Source organism: Strigops habroptila, chromosome 6 (genome assembly GCF_004027225.2).
Source record: "Strigops habroptila isolate Jane chromosome 6, bStrHab1.2.pri, whole genome shotgun sequence".
NCBI classification, from domain to species: Eukaryota; Metazoa; Chordata; class Aves; order Psittaciformes; family Psittacidae; genus Strigops; species Strigops habroptila.
The window spans coordinates 70,473,722-70,486,040 of record NC_044282.2 but is presented as its reverse complement, the minus strand read 5'-3'; the positions used below and the strand labels follow the sequence as shown (position 1 = coordinate 70,486,040).

The 12,319-nt window shown below is 40.3% G+C and overlaps 1 protein-coding gene across 7 annotated transcripts in view; it reads left to right on the top strand.

Annotated features, from left to right (window-relative positions):
- Window positions 1–12,319, top strand: part of PLCB4 (phospholipase C beta 4) — a 197,205-nt gene that overhangs the window by 78,415 nt on the left and 106,471 nt on the right. Inside the window, exon 1 of one of the 7 annotated variants that reach the window (XM_030490894.1) lies at window positions 11,479–11,494. The exons of the other annotated variants lie outside the window; for them this stretch is intronic. The gene's annotated coding sequence lies outside the window, so the exon portion shown is untranslated. Of the gene's footprint in view, window positions 1–11,478; window positions 11,495–12,319 lie in introns of those variants that run through there. 7 annotated transcript variants of the gene reach the window in all.

The window sequence follows — 12,319 nt, the reverse complement described above, 5'->3', positions numbered from 1 at the left end:
TTTTTGTGCAGTAACCTCACAAAACAAACAGTGGAAAGGCAGATGCATAAAGCACAAACTAAAAAGGAACATCAGACCATCTGCCTTAAATTGTAACCGTGTCAGACCTTGGTTGTCAGGAATGAGGAGCGGATCTAATTGTATAGGAATGGGAGCTAGGACTTCCAGTGTTGGATATCTCGCAGCATGAGGCTTATAATCTCAGTTTTTCACTTGAGAGGCAGGAATGTTGTGCCTTTCAAGTCCAGCATCTATACATGGAAGTGGCTGTTTGGAAGTGCACGCGCTGCAAATAGCTGCATGGCTGACTCCTTGTTTACCCTCAGCGTGAATGTCTGCATGCAGAGTTCTGCAGGTGCAGCCAACACACAGACATTTTTCCCACGCTCTTCAGCCATCCCATCGTTTCAGAAGAGAGCCCTGTAAGCTGATATCTGAGGGGTTTTTTTAATCAACTTTGCTATGCCACCATAATGCTGTTTGTTTGCTGTAGGAGTTTCCACTTTTAGGATCAAGTCATTCACTTAATCCAGAACTTTCATACTGCCTACGTCTGGAAGAATGCCAAAAGCTGCAAAGTTACAGGGTTTTAACATACTCTTAAGAAAGAAGCGTTTTAAATGAAGTATTGTTTGATTTGTGTTGAGATGTAGTAGCATAAAAACCCTGATGTGTCTGCATGTCCTTCAGTTTTATAAAAATGAGTATTTTGCTTCTACATGGGGAAGAAATCTCAGTCCTGCAGTTAGTAAAAAAAATTACCTTTCATAATTTGTTCTGTATTAAGAGCCTTGATGTGCTCTAAAGTATGCAGAATTTATGGTCTCTGGCTCGGACATTTTGTACTCAATAAGATGGTCAAAGTGGTACTGAGTCAGGGATGTCTGTTATGCATAGAAAATCATCCAAGTTTGACAAGGCTTTCAAAAGAATGTTCCTGTTCTCCTTAGAGTTTCACACCTGAATTCTCCAAAGATTTTTGAATCAGTGAGCACGCTACAGCTTCTTCCTCTGTTTTTCCTCATAGTGCTAATATAGAGGTAGGAAAATATTAACTCTATTTCTGAGGTAGAACTGCACCATAAGCAGGGTTGCCTGGGGTGGCACAGGACCTGCAATCAAATTGGAACTTGAACCAAGGTTTGGGCTGAGTCTTGGTAGGGATTACCTGTGAGAGGAGCCTCCCTGCCTGATAAACAAGTTTTAGATGCCTTAGGAACAGTCAAAGATACAGGCGGTTGGTGGCGCAGAAATTGGAATAAATAGTGGAGTCAGAATTGGAAGGACATAAACAACGTGTATTTGGAGAAAGGAGACGGGATGAAGGAAGTATGATGAGAAGGAGAAGAAATGAGATGAGTATGAGAGTTTGGAAAGGAGGCAGTGGCTTGAATAACAGCAGAGGAACTCAGCTATTCAGCAGAACAGGGAGCGTGTGAAGAGCTGGGGGCTGTCTGAACAGAGGAGAGAAGAAGCAGAAGAGGGAGATATTTAGTGAGAAGTATGGAAGGTGCAGAGAGGGCACCAGGGGTTTATGTATACAGACCTTGGACACAGGAGAGGAGAGCTGCCTTATCTAACAATGTTTGATAATAATGAGAGAAAATTAATTTCCATGACGTTGGAATCTTGATTTCTCACAGAAGGGTCCCACCAGTTAAGCTGGTACGTTCCTCTGTCCTCTGTTATCATTGCTCTAAAGAATTGTCACCTTCATCCTAGGGACTGTTAGGAGCGGCTGCAAATGTTGTCAGGAAGATGAGCAGAAGATCAACGGTGGAAAAAAAGCTCAAATATAACATGCATTTAGCTTCAACTTTGCTATTTCTGTTCAGTCCTAAAAATGTGGCTTCCATGTCCAAAGCTTGTCTGTCTTTTCATCTATTCTCAGTTAGAGTTACTGGGTAATATCTGTCAACTTCATCTCACTTCAAGTGCTGGACCAGCTCTTGAAGTCTGCAGTGTACCTCGTGCAGAAAACTTGCAACTTTAAAAACTGATAGAAATATATAGCATTGGTTTTTTTCCTTCTGCATTGTAAGGGTTTTATTGCTTTAAAATCCGTGTGTAGACTTCTCTTCTGAAGTCTATTGGGAAAACAGTGAAGAAAACAGCAGGGCCACATGAGGGAATTCCATATTTGTTTTTGGCATTTAATTTCCATGAAGAGGAGGATCCTGTTGACACAGAACATTGCTTTCTTTTTTTTTTTCCTCAACTTGCAAATGTTGTGGAAGCATTAAAAATGAGTTCCTTGTCAAGATTCCAAAATAGATGTTTGCGTAGTAGATTAGATGTAAGATTTGTGTAGCTTTGACAAGAGCTTTCAGGCTGGCGTTTCATAAGCAGGATGTGCAGCTGCATCATCAAAGAGTATTACTGCTCAAATGCATGTTGCATATACAGAATTGATCAGCTTATAGACAGATAGTGTACTACAGTGATTCAGGAGTTGTGTGCAGATCATTAGCAGTATAAAAACAGAGGTATGTGCAGTTATAACTGTTCTCCTTTATGTCAAATATGGTTCATTGTAGCTAAGGTCTCATGCTTGACTTACCATGATTTTACCATTGCAAACCTTGGAAGGAGATGGCCTAAAACTGGAGAATTGGAGCTTGGAAAGATAAAACACAGTATACAGAAAAGGTAATTGTTGTATTTCAAAATAACCCTCACCTGCACCATGTGAAAATCTATAGAGAGATAATTTACCACCTATAGGAAATGACTCCAAAATACTCCCTCTCAAAGAAAATCGACTGAAGAAATGCTTTGGCTTCAACCTCCCATTTCTTTTAAAAGACATCAGAGCAACAAATAAGCTGTAAGAGGTCCCTTGGATTGCAAGGTCACTTTCTTTTCCAGTTGGTGGTGAAGTCAGCAAAGTGAAGCAAAGCGGCAGTGGTGGTAGCGGGGAGAGGTGAGGAGGAGTGTTAAAAAGCGCTATCCTTTTGAATGCCAAACTTTTGGGGGCAGATCTGCTGTGAGATGGGTCAACACAGTGCCTAAAAAACCCATTACCCAGGACATTGTAGTTAGAACAGTGGGAAAGCTGCTCTGGGTTGAGGAGTGATGGAGAAGTGAGGATCAGATCTTACCAGACCTCTGATGTGGTGTGAGGCCTGGTTGCCAGCACTGCAAGCTGGGAGCCCTGCTGCTGAGCCCCAGGCACAGCTCTGCATACACTCTGGTGAGTGCTTGCTTCCAGCACTGCCTGAGGGAGATGCTGTTTGCTGCTGGAATATATCATCCCTGAAAATGAGGTTCTCATGAACAAGCAGTACTTGGCACCTGATAATTCTACGTTATTTGGCTTGGGTTAGTATTCCTTAATAGAGAAGTCTGTGGTATTTCCAAGGGTTATCACAGTTTCCATAGAGCCTTTGTGCTGGTGCATAGCACCTAAAGCAGTTCTGAGCTCAGATTTGGCTGCCCTGGTACTTTTCTGGTCACAGTTACAAAGGTAGAATCATAGAATGGATTGGGTTGAAAGGACGTTAAGATCATCTAGTTCCAACCCCCTGCCGTGGGCAGGGACACCTCACACTAGAGCAGGTTGCCCAAGGCTCTGTCCAACGTGGCCTTGTTGGATAAACCCAAGAACAATACCTATTTTCCTACAGGGAAATTGGAACGAGGTTCAGATTCATTGCTTCTCTTGATCCAGCTTTTGCAGCTCATTTAAATGGGAGAGTGATGAGACTCTTTGTGAGGAAATTACATATTTAACTGTAAAACTGCAGATGCAGCTATTTTCAGAAATCTATCCGCCCATCCTTGTGCAGCTAAAAATGGCTTTTCTTGCCTTAGACAGAGGGATGACAAGACATGCAAGCTAGCCGGTCGGGCCAGGCTGGCTTGCCCCTTAAAGATTATACTGCTGGAATTCTTTTAAACCCTGTTCTGCACAGAGTCCATGCAAATCAGCTAATTACCAGCCTCTGCTCAGGCTTCCATGAGTGCCGAAGAGTGGAACAGAATGATTTAATTTCTCTAACATATTCTCTTGGCACTTTTGCGTGCAGAATATGTTGCTCTAAAGCATCCCTTGATAATAGATCCTTGGCAGAGTTCCAAAAGGAGTTGAAGTTAAAAACCACTCAGCGTAATTCAAGGGTTGGTAAACCTCGATTTGTCACCTTCCCTGCCTCGTGTAATTTTACCGTCTGTAACGCGGGCTTTCCTCTCCTCTCACACAAGCAGAGAGATGATCTTCAGAAGTGTTTAAACTGTGAATCAGGGAGTATAGCTGGCACTGCTTCTGCATGTGGTATTCTCTTGGGCAAGTAATTAAACTGAGGTGAAGCAATCATATGAATCTTAATTTTTGCAGTTCATCAGACCTAAAAGAGAAAAGAAGATATAGAGTTCTCGGTTACATTAGTAAATGAGTGTGACTACCTTCCATTGTGACTTTATTTTGCTTTGTGCTTACTCTAAAATGTGTGCCACTATCGGAGACAGTAGTAGCGTAAATTCCCATTGAAATCCTTGTGGAAGAGTTTGTATGTAGGGTACGGGAACATCTTGACTGGCTGAGTGTAAATTATTTAAATCACAAAACGTTTTGGGATGTGGCCAGATTTAAGCTAGCAGGAAAAGGAATTTGGTCAAGAGGTTCTGTTTCTCCTCAGTAGCTGGATCCAAATGCTAGAAACACTCTCAATATATGTTAACTCATTCGTTTTACTGCAACTGTGAAATAAATCTAAATACAGGCAGAAGCACTGGCAAGAATTAACCAGTTAGTTCTGTTACATGAGGCATACTGATGCCATTGAAGATTCCTTTAATGGTAGCTGTATTCTTCAGCTGTCTAGATACCATTAAAATAAAGCATGCCTTAAGCCTCGGGCAGGAAGGAGTAGTGTCTGCATGTTATTTATAATAAGCCTTGACAATCAAGAGGAAGTTGTAGATCAACTAATTATATGTTGTTGGTTGCCTGTCTGTCATCTTATTACAGTGTTTCAATGCCCAGAGATATCATAATTTCCAATTGAGAAAATGGATTTAATATTCATTATGGTTAATAGTTAAACAATAATGTTCTCTCCCTATAAAACTGGTAAACATAGACCAAAAGTAAGCATTGGAAGTTCAGAAGAAGTGTATTGTATGTGTTTCTTTGCTTAGCAGAGGTTCCCTTTGTTGCATCTTACAGAAGTCATGGATTAAAGCCCCATTTCAATTTGTTTCAATGCCATTAATCTCATAAATACCAGTGTAAGCAGAATACATACACACACTGCCCTGACACTGAGTAGTTGCTCAGTGAAACTAGCTGTAGTATGTGTAGTTAACCCTTCGTAATTCTATGTAGGTCATAGTATTGACGTCACAGTTGGACCTTTCTAATCCCATCTTTATTTAGATGGGACTACATGGAGATCTGTCTTGAAAAGCTCATGTGTTCTCATTCTGCCTTAATTCCTTGTATCTTTTTAATCCAGGCTGAAGCTGCATTGAAAATTTTAGGTACTGGCTCTCATGCAAATACTGTAATTTATTTCAGTGACCTAGACATGATTGTGTGGAAAAGTTTGTTTTCTATTTTCAACAGCTAAAAGCAGCAGTCTGACACAAAGCTAAAATGAAGTGTATTTTGCAGTCCCTAAAGAATTATTTTCCTGGGGTTTGGGGCATCCTTTTTATGATAATTAATTTCAAATCAGACTAATTTTAAAAAGCAAAAGTGTTTTGAAATTGCGTAAACTGGAAACTGTGCAATTGGTTGATGAGAAATTGAACATGAGCTGACTTCAGTGTGCACTCACAGCCCAGAAACCAACTGTATCCTGGGCTGCATCAAAAGAAGCGTGACCAGCAGGTCGAAGGAGGTGATCCTGCCCCTCAGCTCTGCTCTCATGAGACCCCACTTGGAGCACGGTGTACAGTTCTGGTGTCCTCAACATAAGAAGGACATGGAGCTGTTGGAGCAAGTCCAGAGGAGGCCAGAAGGATGATCAGGGGCTGGAGCACCTCCTGTATGGAGACAGGCTGAGAGAGTTGGGGTGTTGAGCCTGGAGAAGAGAAGCTGCATGGAGACCTCAGAGCAGCTTCCAGTGTCTGAAGGGGGCTACAAGGATGCTGGAGAGGGACTCTTTATCAGGGACTGTAGCGATAGGACAAGGGGTGATGGGTTCAAGCTTAAACAGGGGAAGTTCAGGTTATATATAAGGAAGAAGTTCTTTGCTGTGAGGGTGCTGAGGCGCTGGCACAGGCTGCCCAAAGAAGTGGTAAATGCCCCATCGCTGGCAGTGTTCAAGACCAGGTTGAATGGAGTCTTGGGTGACATGGTTTAGGGTGAGGCATCCCTGCCCATGGCAGGAGGTTGGAACTAGATAACCTTAAAGTCCTTTCCAACCCAAACCATTCTATGATTCTAAAAAAAATTTGCCAGTTTTCTTTCAAACTTGTAATGGCTTAATCTTTAAGCAAAATATTCCCAGCCAAGTTGGGTGAACTGGGATTCTGGCCTTTCAAGATCACTTTTGTCTACTGGCCCAGCATCTGCTGGTCTCTTAGCTGTCACAGCGTGCATGTTTTGTCATTTCTGGCAGAGCCCGCACATCTGAATTCCTGATTATAGGTCATACTGGAAATCAGTATTTTTAATTACCACTTGTATTGCGGGGGGGAAGGGGGGAAAATATCAGTTAAAATACTGTGAACTTGCCAGAATTGTTAGATTGGTGTCTACTGCTGAGTTTGCAAAGGGCCTGAAGGGAATCTATCTTCTCTAAAGGTGTCTTTGAGAAATTGAGATGGGGCTAATGCAAGTCCAGCAGTAACGCTACCAATCATGCTTGTTTGGGCTTTTGGGGTATGGTTTGGATTGGGTATTTTTGTTATAGTCTTCCCCATGACTTCTGAAGGAGTGGTAATTACTGGAGTTTGTGTGCTTCCTCATTGGTTATGGCAAAAAAATTCTAGGAGGGATTTGTTGGAGTACCCAGTGTTGGGCACAGTTCTCCAGAGGAAGGGTGGTCCCTGGACAGAGAGTTGAAAGGAGATAGGTGGTATGATGGGAATAGGAGAAAAGAGGGGAGATTGAATGAGCTGGGATTGTTTAGCCTAGAACGAATAAAATCTTCGTGTTCAGAATGCCAGTTGGATTTTTGGTTCCAGTCATCAATTAGGAAAACTGATAGCAGCTTATCTGTGTCCCGTGCTGGTTTTTGTCTTTGACATTGACAATATCTGTGTGTGCTCTGTGAATGCTGAGGAACAGTATCAAGTAGCAGTAAACACTAAACATCTCTTACACATCTACAGCGTGATTCATTGAAGGGCAGCACCAACCAACAGTGTGTCTAGTCACAAACAGTTTTAGATGGAGCCTGAAAACCTCATTGCTTCAAGTTTGTTTCAAATTCATCATTCAAAAATGTATGGAATTGAATACAACAAATACCACCTTTCTAAAAGTGAGATAGTCATTAGTCATGAGATACTGTCTTGTAGGTACTGTACCACCTTATTCTGCCCTTGTTTTTTTAAGGTTTCCCTTCCTTAATCTTGCCTTATAACTGTTCATTTCCTCAGCAGTCATCACATGCAAAACTGTACTGATCCACTGGATATTAGCTTTACACTTTCTACACTGATGTCCATTGCTGCCACTTGTTGTAAATGTAGTGCATGGGAGAGCAAGTGATGACTGCTCACTCTGCACCAAAATCTATGTTCTCAGTATTATCCTACCTGAGGCCTCTCTGAGACTTGCCCTATGCCACATGGTGCTGCAGACATTTGCCATATCCTTGTGAGCTCACACAGACTGTGTCTGGTTTTGGTACCTCCCTCTGTGCTGTGGGGTAGGCTGCAGGTTGCCAGCCTCATCCAGATATCTGTTGTACTTTGGGACAGTGCCAGTGGGATCTGCAGGGCTCTCCTGCAGATGCATAAACAAATCAACCATGGGAATGTTTTTGTCTTCTATCAGCCATCTGGAGCTCTTGAAGGCAGACTTGATGGATTGCATCAGACAGGTAAAAATACCTGTGCTTCCAGTGTGGAAGTGTATTTCCAGCATGCCACTTTGTGATTGCCTGCCTGCTGGTCTCCTGGTGAAGGTCTGGGCTATGTCTGGGGCTCCAAAGCATCATTGATTTCTGGACGCTGAGCTCTGATAAGATGCCAGCACTCTACCACAAAAGCACAGATACGAAATTTCACTCCAGTATCTTGCCCTGAGTATTTAAAAGCATTATGAAGCATTGTCTGCTGTGATTCTCTGCATTGTGCAAGATGCTTCCAAGTTTCCAGCTGATGTTTTATTTTATTATTATTGTTTTTGTGAGTTGTGACATTAACTTTTCCATAAAGTGACAACCAGGCCATGAGCAGATGAAGCTGCCTGTCCTGAACACTCTGTGGAGTGAGCATGTTGCCAGCTGTATCTCAAGTTGGTCATCCTTAACATTAGATCATGTTGTGTGTTGAACAACTTTCACACAGATTGCAGTCTCTGAAAATGATCACTGGAAAATTGATCATTGGTTAACCATAGGTTTTAAATATATGAGAGGGTTCTGCAAAGAGGAAAGGAATAATCCATGTACCATGGTGTCAAGGCTAAGAAATATGGAAATCTTTGAAGTGAGGATTATTTGAACTAGGAAAAACTTTTCCAGGGTAAAGGATAGTGAAGCACTTGAATAGACTGCCTGCAGAGCTTGCTGCCTTCGGAGCACTGAAGGTGTTCATGTGAAAGTTAGTCCCCTCTATCAGAATGGACGGGGTTTGGCCTTTCCAGGGGCTGGATAATAGAGTCATGACTTTTCTGAGTCTCCTTCAGTACAAGGGCTTAATGTTCTTAACATTGAGATCTGCAAAACTGCCTGAAATCAGATATTTGCTGTGATGTAGTGTGTCAATCGTATTAAAACTAACATCTGTGTCCCTTTGCCTAAGACTTAAAATACTCTAAATCCTTTAGAAACAATTAAGTGTTGCACAGAAGTTTTAATATGGTTAACTAATAAAATAGTGAGGTATCTCAAAACAGTCTCTGTATTGAATAATGCAAGTTTATATATATATTTTATCACTGTATATGTGTGTATGTAAAAGCTTAAAACCTGCTTTTAGGACACGGGCCATTTTGAACATGTTTGGCAGCACATCAGAACATAAATCTCCCTGATTACTTTGGATCTTTTGGTCACTAAATATTGAATGTGGAAAAACTTACTCAGAGAGAGAAATAATTTGAAGTAAAAAGCTACCCAAAAGATGAGATCTTCTCTAGTAGCAGAAGCTGTACTTGTGAATTCTTCCAAGCATGTAGAGGACAGCAAGAGTTTATGATGAAAAATGTCAGGTGAAAATGAAGCTAGTGTTTATTCTTCATAACTGTAGTTCACAACTAGTCACATCTTTCGCAGCTGAAACTCACTTTGATATGCTGCTGTACTCGATGACATCTTCATATTGATTTGAATCTGTCCTTTTAAGTCTGGACATCTATTTTTATTGTTCCCTCTATGTTAAGGGATCACTGCAAGTAGGAGTAGGAGACTTACTACCTTAAATAAAATATGACTGAAGCCATATTTTCAAGCAGTGACCATTCTGGTAAAGCACTTGTAAGAGTATCTAGTAAAGGTGATTTAATAAAGAGGGAATTCAAAGCTAAGCAAAAGTTAAGGCTTACTATAAATTACAGATTCCTCTGTGGCATTTAGATTGTGAATATTTGGAATGTATCTCAGGAAAATGGTTTTGGATTCAAGCATGTTCAAAGCATGGAATAAAAATGAATGAGAAACCTGCAAATTAACATGAAAATATTGTAGATTCAACATTGTGACATTAAAGAATTTACTTTGGCTCAACTATTAGAACTGACAATTTCTATGATTAAAGGATACCAAAATGAAGCAGAAGCAGGATGCTTATTTAATCTTTAACTTGTATGATAATGGAAATGTTATTTCTATGGGGATAATTCTCAAAATGAATTGGAGTAAATCCTGTGATTACAGGAACCAAAAATGAATGCTTTATACTTGGAAAGAGCTTCCAAGCTGTCCTAGAAGCATTTGATAGGTATTGTGCCAGTGTGTGACATTCAGAAAGTTGACCTTTTGAATGTCGAAACTCATAGGGAAATTATTATAAAGCATTTGTGGTGTTCCCTGGAGTGGACCAGGAGATCCAGGCAGAATATTGATTGCAGGAAGAAAATGACAATGTCCTCAGTACCTTCAGGGGAGCCAGTGTTTCAGGGACCTAGCTGTGCTTCGATGTGGTTTTGACTTAATGTGTTACTTGGACCAGATTTGTAAGTATTTAAACATGTAGTAGTGCAAGGAATGATTCACTGGAGTTTATAGAAAGGTGTAAGTTAGCTGAGTCTCGGGGGTGATTCTGATCATTTCACTAAAATCAGTAGTAGTATTTCCTTATACTCCTGTGGAAGTGTAGTCCATAGTTCTCAAACCTGTAGATCAAGTAGCTCTACACATTTAAATAAGCAAACTTCTCACAGGAGAAGTTTGGCTTTTGGGGTATGTATACATGTTTAACTGAAAGCACAAATGGAGTAGTTATGCAATGTTAGATTAGGTGTTCTGGTGAAAATCGGCCCTCTGGTATATAAAATTAATACCATTACACATCTGGTGGATGAGAAATAAAATTATTCTCTTAGATCATCTCTGTTTTCTGCTATTCATAGCCTTTTTCTTGTCTGTGAGAGGGGTCTGTTTTTCTGCGGAGCTTTCCAACCATCTGACAAACACCACTGTATGTAGTCAAGTTTATTACTATGTTAGAATTTGATTTTTAAATCCTGAAGAGATTTAAAGAGGAAGTTTTCCATTCTACCTCTTCATCTTCCTTTGTTTTTTTAAAGGAAGAGCTGAACGTACATGCAATATGCTGAAATGAAGGTAAAAAATATCAAATGGTGCTTTTTTGATGTAAGATCATTGATTTCTCCTGCTGTGTACATGAATTTTAACTTCAAGAAGCTGATTAAGTATATGTCAGCGTATGTTAAAAAAATAAGCTTTGCAGTCTGTGAAAAAGGTGAAGTTGAACTATTTATTATAAGATTTGGGTGGAGAAAATGTCTTCGAATTCACTAGCATTGTGTAAGATTTTAAGTTTATTTTTTGGTTTTCAGCTTTACTATTTATTGCCATTTTTTGGCCACCAGAAATCCATTTTGGTGGTTTTCAATAAATAACATGAGACTTAAGCACAGGCTTTGTCACGGTGTATTGCTACGAAGCAGAAGAATCTTATGTTACACAAGAGTAGCAAACGAAGCAAGCTAGCTTTAATTTTTCCCCTTTCTTTCTGAGAGGTAGTAATAAATATGACACTAATCATAGAATCATAGAATGGATTAGGCTGGAAAGGACCTTAAGATCATCCAGTTCCAACCTCCTGACTCTAGACCATGTCACCCAAAAACACATCTGAAGAGTACACATCAGGGGAACGCAAGAATTTATCGACTGGAGGAAAAAACAAGGTGAAATGAAGATTTTACATAAGTTCACTTTGGTATTCTTTCTCTATGCCTGTAACTAAACTACATTCTCTAACCCTGAAACATTTTTCTTTCGTAACATAAAAAGAAACAAGATTCTGTGGTGTTAAATTGGGTGAATCTGTGACATATCCAAGACTCTGCTCATGTTATTGATTATCCTTAATTGAGTTTGTCGTTATGTTGTCCACAATGCACAGAAACCTTCCTTTACTTCCTTATGGATATAAAAAATGTTTCTTGACTGTATTTACATTGAAACTCTGCAAAGACATTTATAAATGGCTTATAATTAAGAGCTGAGCAAAACTTCCATAGCCAAACCAGATTATATTGGCTAATCTTTACCTGGAGATTTCCCAGGTTAGAGATTCTGGTTCCAGCATCCCTGTGTTGTCCTGTGAGATTCATATAAGCTGTCTTCTGTGAGATTCATGCTGCGCCCATCTCACATTTGGCAAGCAACTTTTTTACCTCCTCCATCAGAGGATTAATAAAACATAATTCTACTGATGCTTCAGATGGCTTGTATCACTTGAGACATGCAAGGTGCCTCAGAGTACATTATACTGATGAGAAACGTCTGTTACTGCTGGAGCTTCAAGCTCTTCATGCAGCCAGAGCTGTAGGAAACCATGCAAACTAACTGCTCAAGAAGTATCCAAAAGGAGTAACTAAAAACTTATGTGTTTGCATTCATGTATTTGTCTCTGATCTTACTGATATTTCAGAGACAGTCAAGTCAGATTTCCCATTTTTATTTGCAGCAATGTGGAAGATGAATGCAGAGATTCTTGTTCCTCATGT